Below are 12500 nucleotides of genomic sequence, written 5' to 3'. Positions count from 1 at the left end.
CCAGTCTACTATAGATAATAAACCTCCTCCTTCAGTCTATTATAGATAATAAACCTCCTCCTCCAGTCTATTATAGATAGTAAATCTACTCCTCCAGTCTATTATAGATAATAATAATAATAAATCTCCTCCTCCAGTCTATTATAGATAATAAACCTCCTCCTCCAGTCTATAATAGATAATAAACCTCCTCCCCAGTCTATTATAGATAATAAACCTCCTCCTCAGTCTATAATAGATAATAAACCTCCTCCCCAGTCTATTATGGATAATAAACCTCCTCCAGTCTATTATAGATAATAATAATAAATCTCCTCCTCCAGTCTATAATAATAATAAATCTCCTCCTCCAGTCTATTATAGATAATAAACCTCCTCCTCCAGTCTATAATAGATAATAAACCTCCTCCCCAGTCTATTATAGATAATAAATCTCCTCCTCCAGTCTATTATAGATAATAAATCTCCTCCTCCTCCAGTCTATTATAGATAATAAATCTCCTCCTCCAGTCTATTAGATAATAAACCTCCTCCTCCAGTCTATAATAGATAATAAACCTCCTCCTCAGTCTATTATAGATAATAAACCTCCTCCTCCAGTCTATTATAGATAATAAATCTCCTCCTCCAGTCTATTATAGATAATAAATCTCCTCCTCCAGTCTATTATAGATAATAAATCTCCTCCTCCAGTCTATTATAGATAATAAATCTCCTCCTCAGTCTATTATAGATAATAAACCTCCTCCTCCAGTCTATTATAGATAATAAATCTCCTCCTCCAGTCTATTATAGATAATAAATCTCCTCCTCCAGTCTATTATAGATAATAAATCTCCTCCTCCAGTCTATTATAGATAATAAATCTCCTCCTCCAGTCTATTATAGATAATAATAATAATAAATCTCCTCCTCCTCCAGTCTATTATAGATAATAATAAATCTCCTCCTCCAGTCTATTATAGATAATAAATCTCCTCCTCAGTCTATTATAGATAATAAATCTCCTCCTCCAGTCTGTAATAGATAATAAATCTCCTCCTCCAGTCTGTAATAGATAATAAATCTCCTCCTCCAGTCTGTAATAGATAATAAATCTCCTCCTCCAGTCTATTAGATAATAAACCTCCTCCTCCAGTCTATAATAGATAATAAATCTCCTCCTCCAGTCTATTAGATAATAAATCTCCTCCTCCAGTCTATTATAGATAATAAATCTCCTCCAGTCTATTATAGATAATAAATCTCCTCCTCCAGTCTATTATAGATAATAAATCTCCTCCTCCAGTCTATTATAGATAATAAATCTCCTCCTCCAGTCTATTATAGATAATAAACCTCCTCCTCCAGTCTATTATAGATAATAAATCTCCTCCTCCAGTCTATTATAGATAATAATAATAATAAATCTCCTCCTCCTCCAGTCTATTATAGATAATAATAAATCTCCTCCTCCAGTCTATTATAGATAATAAATCTCCTCCTCCAGTCTATTAGATAATAAACCTCCTCCTCCAGTCTATTATAGATAATAAATCTCCTCCAGTCTATTATAGATAATAAATCTCCTCCTCCAGTCTATTATAGATAATAAATCTCCTCCTCCAGTCTATTATAGATAATAATAATAATAAATCTCCTCCTCCAGTCTATTATAGATAATAAATTTCCTCCTCCAGTCTATTATAGATAATAAATCTCCTCCTCCAGTCTATTATAGATAATAATAAATCTCCTCCTCCAGTCTATTATAGATAATAAATCTCCTCCTCCAGTCTATTATAGATAATAATAATAATAAATCTCCTCCTCCAGTCTATTATAGATAATAAATCTCCTCCTCCAGTCTATTATAGATAATAAACCTCCTCCTCCAGTCTATTATAGATAATAAATCTCCTCCTCCAGTCTATTAGATAATAAACCTCCTCCTCCAGTCTATTATAGATAATAAATCTCCTCCAGTCTATTATAGATAATAAACCTCCTCCTCAGTCTATTATAGATAATAATAATAATAAATCTCCTCCTCCAGTCTATTATAGATAATAAATCTCCTCCTCCAGTCTATTATAGATAATAATAATAATAAATCTCCTCCTCCTCCAGTCTATTATAGATAATAAACCTCCTCCTCAGTCTATTATAGATAATAATAATAATAAATCTCCTCCTCCAGTCTATTATAGATAATAAATCTCCTCCTCCAGTCTATTATAGATAATAAATCTCCTCCTCCAGTCTATTATAGATAATAAATCTCCTCCTCCAGTCTATTATAGATAATAATAATAATAAATCTCCTCCTCCAGTCTATTATAGATAATAAATCTCCTCCTCCAGTCTATTATAGATAATAAATCTCCTCCTCCAGTCTATTATAGATAATAAATCTCCTCAGTCTATTATAGATAATAATAAATCTCCTCCTCCAGTCTATTATAGATAATAAATCTCCTCAGTCTATTATAGATAATAAATCTCCTCCTCCAGTTTATTGTAGATAATAATAAATCTCCTCCTCCTCCAGTCTATTATAGATAATAATAATAATAATAATAATAATAATAATAATAAATCTCCTCCTCCAGTCTGTTATAGATAATAAATCTCCTCCTCCAGTCTATAATAGATAATAAATCTCCTCCTCCAGTCTATTATAGATAATAAATCTCCTCCTCCAGTCTATTATAGATAATAAACCTCCTCCTCAGTCTATAATAGATAATAAACCTCCTCCTCCAGTCTATTATAGATAATAAATCTCCTCCTCCAGTCTATTATAGATAATAAACCTCCTCCTCAGTCTATAATAGATAATAAACCTCCTCCTCCAGTCTATTATAGATAATAAATCTCCTCCTCCAGTCTATTATAGATAATAAATCTCCTCCTCCAGTCTATTATAGATAATAAACCTCCTCCTCAGTCTATAATAGATAATAAACCTCCTCCTCCAGTCTATTATAGATAATAAATCTCCTCCTCCAGTCTATTATAGATAATAAATCTCCTCCTCCAGTCTATTATAGATAATAAATCTCCTCCTCCTCCAGTCTATTATAGATAATAAATCTCCTCCAGTCTATAATAGATAATAAACCTCCTCCTCCAGTCTATTATAGATAATAAATCTCCTCCTCCTCCAGTCTATTATAGATAATAAATCTCCTCCTCCAGTCTATTATAGATAATAAATCTCCTCCTCCAGTCTATTATAGATAATAATAATAATAATAATAAATCTCCTCCTCCTCCAGTCTATTATAGATAATAAATCTCCTCCTCCAGTCTATTATAGATAATAAATTTCCTCCTCCAGTCTATTATAGATAATAAATCTCCTCCTCCAGTCTATTATAGATAATAAATTTCCTCCTCCAGTCTATTATAGATAATAAATCTCCTCCTCCAGTCTATTATAGATAATAAATCTCCTCCTCCAGTCTATTATAGATAATAAATTTCCTCCTCCAGTCTATTATAGATAATAAATCTCCTCCTCCAGTCTATTATAGATAATAAATCTCCTCCTCCAGTCTGTAATAGATAATAAATCTCCTCCTCCAGTCTATTATAGATAATAAATCTCCTCCTCCAGTCTATTATAGATAATAAATCTCCTCCTCCAGTCTATTATAGATAATAAATCTCCTCCTCCAGTCTATTATAGATAATAAATCTCCTCCTCCAGTCTATTATAGATAATAATAATAATAATAAATCTCCTCCTCCAGTCTATTATAGATAATAAATCTCCTCCTCCTCCAGTCTATTATAGATAATAAATCTCCTCCTCCAGTCTGTTATAGATAATAAATCTCCTCCTCCAGTCTATTATAGATAATAAATCTCCTCCTCCAGTCTATTATAGATAATAAACCTCCTCCAGTCTATTATAGATAATAAACCTCCTCCTCCAGTCTATTATAGATAATAAATCTCCTCCTCCTCCAGTCTATTATAGATAATAAATCTCCTCCAGTCTATTATAGATAATAAATCTCCTCCTCCTCCAGTCTATTATAGATAATAAATCTCCTCCTCCAGTCTATTATAGATAATAATAATAATAATAATAAATCTCCTCCTCCAGTCTATTATAGATAATAAATCTCCTCCAGTCTATTATAGATAATAAATCTCCTCCTCCAGTCTATTATAGATAATAAATCTCCTCCTCCAGTCTATTATAGATAATAAATCTCCTCCTCCTCCAGTCTATTATAGATAATAAATCTCCTCCTCCAGTCTATTATAGATAATAAATCTCCTCCTCCAGTCTATTATAGATAATAAATCTCCTCCTCCTCCAGTCTATTATAGATAATAAATCTCCTCCTCCAGTCTGTTATAGATAATAAATCTCCTCCTCCTCCAGTCTATTATAGATAATAAATCTCCTCCTCCTCCAGTCTATTATAGATAATAAATCTCCTCCTCCAGTCTATTATAGATAATAATAATAATAATAATAAATCTCCTCCTCCAGTCTATTATAGATAATAAATCTCCTCCAGTCTATTATAGATAATAAATCTCCTCCTCCAGTCTATTATAGATAATAAATCTCCTCCTCCAGTCTATTATAGATAATAAATCTCCTCCTCCTCCAGTCTATTATAGATAATAAATCTCCTCCTCCAGTCTATTATAGATAATAAATCTCCTCCTCCAGTCTATTATAGATAATAAATCTCCTCCTCCTCCAGTCTATTATAGATAATAAATCTCCTCCTCCAGTCTGTTATAGATAATAAATCTCCTCCTCCAGTCTATTATAGATAATAAACCTCCTCCAGTCTATTATAGATAATAAACCTCCTCCTCCAGTCTATTATAGATAATAAATCTCCTCCTCCAGTCTATTATAGATAATAAATCTCCTCCTCCAGTCTATTATAGATAATAAATCTCCTCCTCCAGTCTATTATAGATAATAAACCTCCTCCAGTCTATTATAGATAATAAACCTCCTCCTCCAGTCTATTATAGATAATAAATCTCCTCCTCCAGTCTATTATAGATAATAAATCTCCTCCAGTCTATTATAGATAATAAATCTCCTCCTCCTCCAGTCTATTATAGATAATAAACCTCCTCCAGTCTATTATAGATAATAAACCTCCTCCTCCAGTCTATTATAGATAATAAATCTCCTCCTCCAGTCTATTATAGATAATAAATCTCCTCCAGTCTATTATAGATAATAAATCTCCTCCAGTCTATTATAGATAATAAATCTCCTCCTCCAGTCTATTATAGATAATAAACCTCCTCCAGTCTATTATAGATAATAAATCTCCTCCTCCAGTCTATTAGATAATAAACCTCCTCCTCCAGTCTATTATAGATAATAAATCTCCTCCAGTCTATTATAGATAATAAATCTCCTCCTCCAGTCTATTATAGATAATAAATCTCCTCCTCAGTCTATTATAGATAATAAATCTCCTCCTCCAGTCTATTATAGATAATAAATCTCCTCCTCCTCCAGTCTATTATAGATAATAAATCTCCTCCTCCAGTCTATTATAGATAATAAATCTCCTCCTCAGTCTATTATAGATAATAAATCTCCTCCTCCAGTCTATTATAGATAATAATAAATCTCCTCCTCCAGTCTATTATAGATAATAATAAATCTCCTCCTCCAGTCTATTATAGATAATAAATCTCCTCCTCCAGTCTATTATAGATAATAAATCTCCTCCTCCAGTTTATTGTAGATAATAAATCTCCTCCTCCAGTCTATTATAGATAATAAATCTCCTCCTCCAGTTTATTGTAGATAATAAATCTCCTCCTCCTCCAGTCTATTATAGATAATAAACCTCCTCCTCCAGTCTATTATAGATAATAAATCTCCTCCTCCAGTCTATTATAGATAATAAACCTCCTCCTCCAGTCTATTATAGATAATAAACCTCCTCCTTCAGTCTATTATAGATAATAAACCTCCTCCTCCAGTCTATTATAGATAATAAATCTCCTCCTCCAGTCTATTATAGATAATAATAATAATAATAAATCTCCTCCTCCAGTCTATTATAGATAATAAACCTCCTCCTCCAGTCTATTATAGATAATAATAATAATAATAAACCTCCTCCTCCAGTCTATTATAGATAATAAACCTCCTCCTCCAGTCTATTATAGATAATAAATCTCCTCCTCCAGTCTATTATAGATAATAAACCTCCTCCTTCAGTCTATTATAGATAATAAACCTCCTCCTCCAGTCTATTATAGATAATAAATCTCCTCCTCCAGTCTATTATAGATAATAAACCTCCTCCTCCTCCAGTCTATTATAGATAATAAATCTCCTCCTCCTCCAGTCTATTATAGATAATAAATCTCCTCCTCCAGTCTATTAGATAATAAACCTCCTCCTCCAGTCTATAATAGATAATAAATCTCCTCCTCCAGTCTATTATAGATAATAAATCTCCTCCTCCTCCAGTCTATTATAGATAATAAATCTCCTCCTCCAGTCTATAATAGATAATAAATCTCCTCCTCCAGTCTATTATAGATAATAATAAATCTCCTCCTCCAGTCTATTATAGATAATAAATCTCCTCCTCCAGTCTATTATAGATAATAAATCTCCTCCTCCAGTCTATTATAGATAATAAATCTCCTCCTCCAGTCTATTATAGATAATAAATCTCCTCCTCCAGTCTATTATAGATAATAAATTTCCTCCTCCAGTCTATTATAGATAATAAACCTCCTCCTCCAGTCTATTATAGATAATAAACCTCCTCCTCCAGTCTATTATAGATAATAATTCTCCTCCTCCAGTCTATTATAGATAATAAATCTCCTCCTCCAGTCTATTATAGATAATAATAATAATAATAAATCTCCTCCTCCAGTCTATTATAGATAATAATAAATCTCCTCCTCCAGTCTATTATAGATAATAAATCTCCTCCTCCAGTCTATTATAGATAATAAACCTCCTCCTCCAGTCTATTATAGATAATAAATCTCCTCCTCCAGTCTATTATAGATAATAAATCTCCTCCTCCAGTCTATTATAGATAATAATAATAATAATAAATCTCCTCCTCCAGTCTATTATAGATAATAAATCTCCTCCTCCAGTCTATTATAGATAATAAATCTCCTCCTCCAGTCTATTATAGATAATAATAAATCTCCTCCTCCAGTCTATTATAGATAATAAATCTCCTCCTCAGTCTATTATAGATAATAAACCTCCTCCTCAGTCTATTATAGATAATAAATCTCCTCCTCCAGTCTATTATAGATAATAAATCTCCTCCAGTCTATTATAGATAATAAACCTCCTCCTCCAGTCTATTATAGATAATAAATCTCCTCCTCCAGTCTATTATAGATAATAAATCTCCTCCTCCAGTCTATTATAGATAATAAATCTCCTCCTCCAGTCTATTATAGATAATAAATCTCCTCAGTCTATTATAGATAATAAATCTCCTCCTCCAGTCTATTATAGATAATAAATCTCCTCCTCCAGTCTATTATAGATAATAAATCTCCTCCAGTCTATTATAGATAATAAATCTCCTCCTCCTCCTCCAGTCTATTATAGATAATAAATCTCCTCCTCCAGTCTATTATAGATAATAAATCTCCTCCAGTCTATTATAGATAATAAATCTCCTCCTCCTCCTCCAGTCTATTATAGATAATAAATCTCCTCCTCCAGTCTATTATAGATAATAATAATAATAATAAATCTCCTCCTCCAGTCTATTATAGATAATAAATCTCCTCCTCCAGTCTATTATAGATAATAAATCTCCTCCTCCTCCAGACTATTATAGATAATAAATCTCCTCCTCCAGTCTATTATAGATAATAAATCTCCTCCTCAGTCTATTATAGATAATAAATCTCCTCCTCCAGTCTATTATAGATAATAAATCTCCTCCTCCAGTCTGTTATAGATAATAAATCTCCTCCTCCAGTCTATTATAGATAATAATAAACCTCCTCCTCCAGTCTATTATAGATAATAAATCTCCTCCTCCAGTCTGTTATAGATAATAAATCTCCTCCTCCAGTCTATTATAGATAATAAATCTCCTCCTCCAGTCTATTATAGATAATAAATCTCCTCAGTCTATTATAGATAATAATAATAATAAATCTCCTCCTCCAGTCTATTATAGATAATAAATCTCCTCAGTCTATTATAGATAATAATAATAATAATAATAATAAATCTCCTCCTCCAGTCTATTATAGATAATAATAATAATAATAATAAATCTCCTCCTCCAGTCTATTATAGATAATAATAATAATAAATCTCCTCCTCCAGTCTATTATAGATAATAAATCTCCTCCTCCAGTCTATTATAGATAATAAATCTCCTCCTCCAGTCTATTATAGATAATAATAATAATAAATCTCTTCCTCCAGTCTATTATAGATAATAATAAATCTCCTCCTCCAGTCTATTATAGATAATAAATCTCCTCCTCCAGTCTGTAATAGATAATAAATCTCCTCCTCCAGTCTATTCTAGATAATAAATCTCCTCCTCCAGTCTATTATAGATAATAAATCTCCTCCTCCAGTCTATTATAGATAATAATAAATCTCCTCCTCCAGTCTATAATAGATAATAATAATAATAAACCCCCTCCTCAGTCTATTATAGATAATAAATCTCCTCCTCCAGTCTATTATAGATAATAATAATAATAAATCTCCTCCTCCAGTCTATTATAGATAATAAATCTCCTCCAGTCTATTATAGATAATAAATCTCCTTCTCCAGTCTATTATAGATAATAAACCTCCTCCTCCAGTCTATTATAGATAATAATAATAATAAACCTCCTCCTCCAGTCTATTATAGATAATAATAATAATAAACCTCCTCCTCCAGTCTATTATAGATAATAAATCTCCTCCTCCAGTCTATAATAGATAATAAACCTCCTCCTCCAGTCTATTATAGATAATAAATCTCCTCCTCCAGTCTATTATAGATAATAAATCTCCTCCTCCAGTCTATTATAGATAATAAATCTCCTCCTCCTCCAGTCTATTATAGATAATAAATCTCCTCCTCCAGTCTATTATAGATAATAAATCTCCTCCTCCAGTCTATTATAGATAATAAATCTCCTCAGTCTATTATAGATAATAAATCTCCTCCTCCAGTCTATTATAGATAATAAATCTCCTCCTCCAGTCTATTATAGATAATAAACCTCCTCCTCAGTCTATAATAGATAATAAATCTCCTCCTCCAGTCTATTATAGATAATAAACCTCCTCCTCCTCCAGTCTATTATAGATAATAAATCTCCTCCTCCAGTCTATTATAGATAATAAATCTCCTCCTCCAGTCTATTATAGATAATAAATCTCCTCCTCCAGTCTATTATAGATAATAAATCTCCTCCTCCAGTCTATTATAGATAATAAACCTCCTCCTCCAGTCTATTATAGATAATAAATCTCCTCCTCCAGTCTATTATAGATAATAAATCTCCTCAGTCTATTATAGATAATAAATCTCCTCCTCCAGTCTATTATAGATAATAAATCTCCTCCTCCTCCAGTCTATTATAGATAATAAATCTCCTCCTCCAGTCTATTATAGATAATAAATCTCCTCAGTCTATTATAGATAATAAATCTCCTCCTCCAGTCTATTATAGATAATAAATCTCCTCCTCCAGTCTATTATAGATAATAAATCTCCTCAGTCTATTATAGATAATAAATCTCCTCCTCCAGTCTATTATAGATAATAAATCTCCTCCTCCAGTCTATTATAGATAATAAATCTCCTCAGTCTATTATAGATAATAAACCTCCTCCTCAGTCTATTATAGATAATAAATCTCCTCCTCCAGTCTATTATAGATAATAAATCTCCTCAGTCTATTATAGATAATAAATCTCCTCCTCCAGTCTATTATAGATAATAAACCTCCTCCTCCAGTCTATTATAGATAATAATAATAATAAATCTCCTCCTCCAGTCTATTATAGATAATAAATCTCCTCCTCCAGTCTATTATAGATAATAAACCTCCTCCTCCAGTCTATTATAGATAATAAACCTCCTCCTCCAGTCTATTATAGATAATAAATCTCCTCCTCCAGTCTATTATAGATAATAAATCTCCTCCTCCAGTCTATTATAGATAATAAATCTCCTCCTCAGTCTATTATAGATAATAAATCTTCTCCTCCAGTCTATTATAGATAATAAATCTCCTCCTCCAGTCTATTATAGATAATAATAAATCTCCTCCTCCAGTCTATTATAGATAATAATAATAATAATAATAAATCTTCTCCTCAGTCTATTATAGATAATAATAATAATAATAATAAATCTTCTCCTCAGTCTATTATAGATAATAATAATAATAATAATAAACCTCCTCCTCAGTTTATTATACATAATAATAATAATAATCTTCTCCTCAGTCTATTATAGATAATAATAATAATAATAATAATAAACCTCCTCCTCAGTCTATTATAGATAATAATAATAAATCTCCTCCTCAGTCTATTATAGATAATAATAATAATAATAAATCTTCTCCTCAGTCTATTATAGATAATAATAATAATAAACCTCCTCCTCAGTTTATTATAGATAATAATAATAATAATCTTCTCCTCAGTCTATTATAGATAATAATAATAATAATAATAAACCTCCTCCTCAGTCTATTATAGATAATAATAATAATTAATCTTCTCCTCAGTCTATTATAGATAATAATAATAATAATAAATCTTCTCCTCAGTCTATTATAGATAATAATAATAATAATAATAAATCTTCTCCTCAGTCTATTATAGATAATAATAATAATAAATCTTCTCCTCAGTCTATTATAGATAATAATAATAATAATAAATCTTCTCCTCAGTCTATTATAGATAATAATAATAATAAATCTTCTCCTCAGTCTATTATAGATAATAATAAATCTCCTCAGTCTATTATAGATATTAATAATAAACCTCCTCCTCAGTCTATTATAGATAATAATAATAATAATAAACCTCCTCCTCAGTCTATTATAGATAATAATAATAATAAATCTTCTCCTCAGTCTATTATAGATAATAATAATAATAATAATAAATCTTCTCCTCAGTCTATTATAGATAATAATAATAATAAATCTTCTCCTCAGTCTATTATAGATAATAATAATAATAATAATAAATCTCCTCCTCAGTCTATTATAGATAATAATAATAATAAATCTTCTCCTCAGACTATTATAGATAATAATAATAATAATAATCTTCTCCTCCTCCTCAGTCTATTATAGATAATAATAAATCTTCTCCTCAGTCTATTATAGATAATAATAATAATAAACCTCCTCCTCAGTCTATTATAGATGATAATAATAATAAATCTCCTCAGTCTATTATAGATAATAATAATAAATCTCCTCCTCAGTCTATTATAGATAATAAATCTCCTCCTCCAGTCTATTAGATAATAAACCTCCTCCTCCAGTCTATAATAGATAATAATAATAATAATAAACCTCCTCCTCAGTGTATTATAGATAATAATAAATCTTCTCCTCAGTCTATTATAGATAATAATAAATCTCCTCCTCCAGTCTATTATAGATAATAGATAATAAATCTTCTCCTCAGTCTATTATAGATAATAATAATAAACCTCCTCCTCAGTCTATTATAGATAATAATAATAAATCTTCTCCTCAGTCTATTATAGATAATAATAATAATAACAATAAACCTCCTCCTCAGTCTATTATAGATAATAATAATAAATCTTCTCCTCAGTCTATTATAGATAATAATAATAATCCTCCTCCTCAGTCTATTATAGATAATAATAATAATAATAAATCTTCTCCTCAGTCTATTATAGATAATAATAATAAACCTCCTCCTCAGTCTATTAGAGATAATAATAATAATAATAAACCTCCTCCTCAGTCTATTATAGATAATAAGAATAAATCTTCTCCTCAGTCTATTATAGATAATAATAATAAACCTCCTCCTCAGTCTATTAGAGATAATAATAATAATAATAAACCTCCTCCTCAGTCTATTATAGATAATAATAATAATAATAATAAATCTTCTCCTCAGTCTATTATAGATAATAATAATAATAATAAATCTTCTCCTCAGTCTATTATAGATAATAATAATAATAAATCTCCTCCTCAGACTATTATAGATAATAATAATAATAATAATAATAATAAACCTCCTCCTCAGTCTATTATAGATAATAATAATAAATCTCCTCCTCAGTCTATTATAGATAATAATAATAATAAATCTTCTCCTCAGTCTATTATAGATAATAATAATAATAAACCTCCTCCTCAGTCTATTATAGATAATAATAATAAACTTCCTCCTCAGTCTATTATAGATAATAATAATAATAAATCTCCTCCTCAGTCTATTATAGATAATAATAATAATAATAATAAACCTCCTCCTCAGT

General features: G+C 30.0%; 1 protein-coding gene across 3 annotated transcripts in view; it reads left to right on the top strand.

The window, feature by feature from the left end:
- Positions 1–12500, top strand: part of DNHD1 (dynein heavy chain domain 1) — a gene marked incomplete at both ends in the record, with an annotated part of 136370 nt that overhangs the window by 7350 nt on the left and 116520 nt on the right.

Source organism: Hyla sarda, unplaced genomic scaffold, assembly GCF_029499605.1.
Source record: "Hyla sarda isolate aHylSar1 unplaced genomic scaffold, aHylSar1.hap1 scaffold_911, whole genome shotgun sequence".
Classification (NCBI taxonomy): domain Eukaryota; kingdom Metazoa; phylum Chordata; class Amphibia; order Anura; family Hylidae; genus Hyla; species Hyla sarda.
The sequence above is the reverse complement of the archived record's forward strand: the minus strand, read 5'-3'. Positions and strand labels throughout refer to the sequence as shown.